Here is a 7,224-nt window from a genome sequence, read left to right as displayed (position 1 = left end):
ACATGTTTCTGCCTTAATACTCGGTACATTTATCCGTACTGATGTCCTATTTCCTGGGACGCTGCATTTCATGCTGCAGGTCGTTATCGACAACTCAACGGACTTCTCCAGTAGGTTTCTCATCTCAGCGTGGATTGTCGCACTCCATTCCTCCCGGAGTTGCTTTAAAGAGTCAGTATGACATGAGTCTCACACATGTATATGCATTTGGGTATGGCGGGGCCCTGCTTATAGATATGTGTCCTGTGTTTAGTAGTGTGTGCAGCCTCATCGACCGTGTTCTGATATATATAGACTTTCATGGTGGCCTCTGTCAAAATTTTCGTAAGTCTCTAAGAGTTTAACTTTCAAAGATGAATGTTTCAGAGGGGGGGGGGGGGGGAGAATGTTACACCTCGTACTTTTGTATGTTATGTTCGTCGTAAGTTAATAGATTTGAGCTCGGAGAATAGGTTTATCTTTAAGGTTATAAGTTTTTACAAAATGTTTGTCAAGTGATAAGCATGTGTCGGAAGGTTTTGAGGTTAAACGAATCGAAGCGAGAGAATTTTCGCAAAAGTTCTAACTTGTTGTGTAACTTACGGACCAAACATTGGATGTATGGGCCTATGTTATAACCCATACTTTTTAGATAATAATAGGAGTGACTAATATGCTAAGAAGGTCGTGTTATGAGGTATTTGAGTCGTATAATATTCGTGTGTTAATTTTCAAAGTCAACCAAGTTGTAAAATAAAAGTCGGCAAAAGATTTCGCAAGTTACTTTCATAATTTTACTGAAATTTGGGTCCAATCTCACTGATCTTTTTTCCCAATATACTTGGAGTTATGGGGAGATCCACCCTCCAAATTGAAGGTCTACGAGTCTACTTTCCAGCACATTAAACCGTTCATCGATATGACGTCGGAGAAGAGACATATTCACGTTTTCGAAGGACTGCGCAGGAAGCCCCTTGGGACCCACTTGAGGTGGTGGAAAGTCTAAATGATGTATAAATCAGTGGAAAGGGTTCCTATCTCATTTTTCATATGTTTCTGATCCTAAACACCTGTAAATACTCTCTCAAGGATTCTATGTCACCCAAAAGTAAAATCATGGCGAATTAACGTGAATCTAACGTCGGGGATCTCGTTGTGCTTATATATTGTTTCTTCTTCTCTTGTGGTTGAATTGTAGAATTCTTCAAGGTGAAGTAACCACAGATTTTTATTTTTCCTTATTGTTTAAGGTAAGAATATGTCTCTCCTTCTTGTATTTGACCTTTGATAAGTCATAGCTAACTTGAACGTTTGAAAATCCGTGAAATAGTCAAAATCGTAGTTCTGTTGTTGTTGCTTGTTTAACTATTTTGAGGTTGTTCTTGTAGTATTTTATGGCTTGAAATTGAGGAGATAACCTGAATATGTTTCTGTTGTTGTTGACATGTTTTTGAAAGAAGAAAGGATTTGAAGATATAGCTTTATTAGTCGTGAATCAAGCTTGCCGCTCGCTGTATCATTGTTTTGGGTTGCAAGCTTATTATAGAGTTACTGGCTGTTTGAGTTGTTGTTGTGACTATTATGAACTTGAGGAATGTGGAAGAAACAAGGGAGATGATGCCCATTTTGTTATAAAATAAGTTATCATTCGAAATACGATACTAGTATTATTTGTAGTGTGATGATAGCTTCGTTTTCATTGTTGTAGATTAATATGCGGAGAGTTGAGCTTATCATGGTAGTTGTGCCGATTATTTCCCAAGGTATGTAACGGCTATTCCCTTTCTTTTCTTGGCATGATTCTAGTTTCGGATAGGATACGAACAAGCTTATCGAAAGAAGAACTGAAATCTCTATTCAAGCATTAGTATATCACTAATAGCATATCATTGTGTTTCCCTTGTCGGGAGTAGAACTTTGTCTAAATATTATTGTGATTGGCTGTTGAGACAGAGAGTAGGTTCCTTCGGGGCAGTGTTACTGTTGCCTTTGGGGCTATGCATTTATCATCATATACACCTGCTATCGGGGCTATGCATTTGCCTTTGGGGTATGCGCATTGCTTTCGGGGCTATACATAGATACAGTTTGCCTTACGGGCTATTTCCATTTGCCTTCGGGGCTATTTTATAATTTAGTTATGTACATGCCATGCCTAGATAAGGACGACTGCTTTTATAGTGTTGTACATGTTATAGGAATCACAGAAAGGTAAGTTATGTACAAATTATCCTTGACTCCTCAGCTTACTTATAGTTATATTCTGTTGCCTTAAATAATCGGTACAATATTCGTATTGATGTCCCTATTGTCGAGTACACTGCATTTTATGCCTGCAGGTTTCGACAGATAGCAAGAAGAACCCTTCAGTAGGTGAGCCAGCGTTCAGCGAATTAGTAAGCTACATTTCATCCGAAGTTGTCATGTTCAGAGTTGGAGTCTTTATGTATTTACAGACAACATGGGTAGGCCGGGGCCTTGTCCTGCGAGTATAGTATGTCTGTATAGAGGCCTTATCGGCCCTTTGTATATATTGTTTTGGGTTTTGCTGCTTGCAGATGTAGAGATTGTCCTAGCCGGCCTAGTTCACTTGTTAGGCATGTTGAGAGTTATAGAGTGGTATGATCGGGAAAGTAAGGCACTAGGTACCGGCCACGTTTCCTATATTTAGGGCGTGACACTAATGACTAAAAGGTTCACGTTCTTCACTTCCCAATATGTTACTTGATTTATGCTACAATTGATCTCTAGTTTTCCAAGGCGTTACATGTTCACATGGATGGCTACATAATGTATTTCGGAGGCTACTGACCTCACGTCAATCCAAACTACTCATAAGGGCAAGCACCTATTGTGCATAGATATATGTATACTATATTACTACACACCTTTCGTGCTATAGTCGGAAGGGTGGGCGCCTATTGCACATTATAGATCTATTTCACACCACTTATCAGTTGAGCATGTTATTATGATGATTAGCCCCAGAGAATGGCTTGATATGTATATATATATATGTTGTTCTTAGTAGCACTCAGAGTTTCAGGTTGCATCTTCCTTACTGATCCTTATTTTACTGCTTTTACTTACATGCTCCTGCCTTACTTACTCGATACATTTATCTGTACTGATGTCATATTTCTTGGGACACTGCATTTTGTGCTGCAGTCCAGATAGACAGCTCGAAGGACTCCTTCAGTAGGTTTCTCAGCTCACCGTGGGCTGTCGCACTCCATTCCTCCCGGAGTTGCTTTAGAGAGTCGGTATGACATGAGTCAACCACAAGTGTATGCATTTGGGTATGGTAAGGCCCTGTCCCGACCTTATGATACTCTTAGATACTTGTAGATATGTGTTCTGTGTTTAGTAGTGTGTGCGGCCTCATCGGCCTTGGGTTATGATATATATAGACTTTCATGGTGGCCTCGCCGGCCCTTAGATATATTTTTATATATGCATGTTTTGTCACGACCCGACCGGAGGGCCATGATGAGCACCCGGTGCTAGCCCACCTGGGCACCTCTCATCGTACGATCATATTCAAACCTAGGTGGACCACATGGCCTACGCATGATTTCTATACGTCAATAATGCTAAACTCACTGGGAAACAACACATTCATAACATCATTGACAACAATGCATCCATATACACAAGACGACGAGGCTATCAAAATGATATACAAAATATGAGCCGAGAAGGCTACAAGACATCTAGCCATACATAACTATCTACGAGCCTCTAATAAGAGTAGGAAACATCATATAGGCGGGACAGGACACCGCCATGCCTATATGTATGTACACAAAATAATAATACCCAAAAGCTGTAGCTCCGGATGAAATGGATCTCCTCTATGCAGTCCTTGAATAAGAAATCTAAGTACTAAGCCTGTCTCCCTGTCCACAAACAAAAGGACGTTAGTACGAATAATGTACTGAGTATGTAAAGCATAATCAACATCATAAGAGTAGCATAAGAAATAGCGTAAGAAGTAGCATAAGGAATTGCATAAGATAGAAGAATCAGGAGGCAATAGAGCCCTTTGTACCTCTAGTGGCCCTCATCATAATTACTTACTTGTCTTTCATAGGGGCCTTCCATTTCCAATGCTTACTCATTCATATATACATACATATACATATTCGTATTTATACCGTACCCGACCACAAGGTTCGGTGATTCACATACCCGGCCATGACAGGGCTCGGTGATTATACATACCTTGTCCTACCAAGGCTCAGTGTTATCTGTACCCAACTGCAGAGGTGCGCGCGCGATAGGTATCATACCCGACCATATATGCTCGGTGTTACATAATAGTCATACATTCTTAGACACGCATACATAAAAGTCCATAAGTATCATAAAAATCATTGACATCATCGTTTTCATTACATCTATCCTTAGAGGATCAACTATCATATAAATGAGGTACAAGAATCGTGAAAGTATCGAGAATCATGAACTTCAGTAATCTTAGAGATAGAGTCATTTGGAAGACATTATGGAACTCACGAAAGGATATATATATATATAACAAAGGAACCATGCCTTAATGAAAGAAGGGTTAGCCTTACATACCTATTTTCCTTCTTAACTACTTAACGTTCACCATCGAAGCTTGAACAATCTACATTTAGAAGGGTTCATACCGTGGTTAAGCCTCAATGATACTCTTAAATTCAAACTAGAATAATTCATGATCTAATAAAAATTGGGCAGCATTTCCCCTTTTTTGTCAACTTCCACCATATTAAAAAACAACAACCAACAACCACAATAACATCTACAATATCATAATCGAGTAATCACATTCCATTAAGCCTTAAAAATTCATCCTTGTGTTCAACTTATACCAACAACCTCACACTCATTTTAGCACATTTTCATACAATGCTTCCTTATCACTATTACTACCTTTCATAATAAGATTATATCCATATTATACAAAGAATCATGACTCAAGTTAGCTTATTACTCAAAAACATCATAAAAGTTACACTTAACCCTCATTTTCTACTTTTTTCTTCTACCCAAGTTCTTCAACAACCAAGCATTCATGATAACATGAAATAAGCATGAAAACTAACCTTTTATCTCATGGGAATGAGCTTCGGAGTAGCTATAAAATTAGGTGAAAACCCTATCTTCAATACTCAAGAATCTCTTGTAGTCTACTAACCTTGGGAAGCCTTCTAACACATGAACACTTTGATTCTTGCCTCTTGATCTTTGTTTTCTCTTGGATTAGGGTGGAATATGCTTGGAGAAGGGTTTTGAGCTCTCAAGACTTGTGGAAAATGAAAAATGAAATAAATGAACCAAGGCCATATATTTATACAAAAAGTTAAAAATCTGCCCGATGGACTTATACGGACCACTTATACGGTCCGTATAAGTGGACCGTATAATACCACATGGGAAAGTCCCCTTCTGAAATAGGTCAAGTTATACGGACCCCTTATACGGACCGTATAAAGTTATACGGACCGTATAAGTGGTCGTATAACACCACCAAGAAAATGACCCTTTCTGTGAAGGTCATGTTATACGGACCCTCCTTATACAGACCGTATAAAGTTATATGGACCGTATAAGTGGCCGTATAACTGCCAGTTATGCGAAACTTCCTCTCGTTGATTCGTTTGACTTCCAATCCTCGTGGAACCTTCTTGGCACTTACATAATACTTCATTAACCATACAATAGGCCCTATAGAAGCCTCTCAAGACATCACCAAATAAATATTAGCTCAATCATAGTGAAAACCTTTCCGAACATGACTTATATTTCACTTCCTTCAACAAACTAAATTTCGCATATTCGTATGACTTCCAAATCTTATAGTACGCACTTTAGGCTATCTAATATTTCCCTTAATCTCATAAGGATTTCATAACCACCCTGAGCTCACATTAGCCTATCCATAAGGCAACAAATCATAAATTTCCAAGGTGTAACATTCTTTCCCCCTTAGGAACATTGGTCCTTGAATGTTAGGTTCTTGGGGATTCTATAAAAATTTCGCTAGAGTTCCCCTATAATATGGCACTACCATCCTACATCAACAACCCAAAATACACCGCCTCACAGGGCTACAACAACAATATCAATAACCATGGCCACACACGACCAGGAAAGCATCAAGGAAAACACTACATACCTGAGTTCCCTCTGGGGGTGAAAATAAATGCGGGTACCTGAACTTCATGTCTTCTTCGGCTTCCCAAGTCATTTCCTCTCTATTATTATTTCTCCATAAAACTTTTACTGAAGCTACCTCTTTGGTTCTGAGCTTTCGTACTTATCTATCTAGAATGACAATGGGGAATTCTTCATAAGACAATTGTTTGGTAACTTGGACATCATCTATTGGTACAATTCTAAAAGGGTCTTCAATGCACTTACAAAGTATCGATACATGGAAAACTGGGTGAACTGACTCCAGGTCAGAAGGTAGATCTAATTCGTAAGTCACCTGGCCTACCTTGCGTATAATCTCATAAGGCCCAAAGTATCGGGGACTAAGCTTTCCCTTCTTACCAAATCTCATTACGCCCTTCATTGGCGACACCTTCCAAAATACCCAATCTTTCACTTGGAACTCTAAGTCTCTTTGACGATTATCTGCATAGGATTCCTGACGACTCTGAGCTGTTAATAATCGATCCTATATAAGCTTGACTTTCTCTATAGCTTGCTGGACCAAGTCTGACCATATCAATTTGGTCTCTCCTACTTCGAACCACCCAATTGGAGATCTATACTTTTGCCCATATAAAGCCTCGTACGGAGCCATTTGGATGTTAGAATGATAGCTATTGTTATAAGCAAACTCAATAAGCGGTAAATGATCATCCCAACTACCTCCAAAATCCAATATATATGCCCGTAGCGTATCCTCAAGAGTCTGAATGGTACGTTCAGCTTGCCCATCCGTCTGTGGGTGAAATGTCGTGCTAACACTCACCTAATTCCCCAAACCTTCTTGGAAAGATTTCCAAAAATTGGATGTAAGCCGAGTCCCTCTATCGGAGATAATAGATACTGTAACACCGTGAAGTCGCACTATCTCTTTAACATAAAGCTTTACATAATCTTCTGCTACATATGTAGTTTTGACCGGTATGAAATGAGCTGACTTCGTGAGTCTATCCACAATCACCCATATAGAATCATACTTACATCGAGAACGGGGTAAGCCTGTAATGAAGTCCATGATAATTACTTCCCATTTCCAAG

This window comes from Lycium barbarum, chromosome 8, assembly GCF_019175385.1.
Source record: "Lycium barbarum isolate Lr01 chromosome 8, ASM1917538v2, whole genome shotgun sequence".
In the NCBI taxonomy this organism is placed as follows: Eukaryota; Viridiplantae; Streptophyta; class Magnoliopsida; order Solanales; family Solanaceae; genus Lycium; species Lycium barbarum.
This window is presented reverse-complemented; position numbering follows the sequence as displayed.